The following is a 376-nucleotide window of genomic DNA, read 5'->3' on the forward strand; positions in this document are numbered from 1 at the left end:
GGAGCTGTAGTCCGCCAGGCGTGCAGACCACGCCCCCGCCACCGGGAGGGTCAGATCACGCCCCTTCCTTGTTAGACCACGCCCCTTCCGGGGTATATCACCAGTCTGAGTTAAAACACGCCCTCACCTATGCTAGGTCACGCCCCCGGTGTTGACACCACGCCCCTGGTTAAGCCACGCCCTCACCTACGCGAGGCCACGCCCCCATCTAAAGACCACGCCCCAATTGTGCTAGGCCACGCCCCCCGCGGTTCGGTTCCGCCTTCGAGCCGACTTTAAGCCACACCCCCTTGTTAGGCCACGCCCCCCGCGTGGGGTGAGGTTTGGGGGAAGGGAATGAAAATTGGGGTGGGGGGAGGTTGGGTTTGAAGTGGGG

This window comes from Meleagris gallopavo, chromosome 25 (assembly GCF_000146605.3).
Source record: "Meleagris gallopavo isolate NT-WF06-2002-E0010 breed Aviagen turkey brand Nicholas breeding stock chromosome 25, Turkey_5.1, whole genome shotgun sequence".
Lineage (NCBI taxonomy): Eukaryota > Metazoa > Chordata > Aves > Galliformes > Phasianidae > Meleagris > Meleagris gallopavo.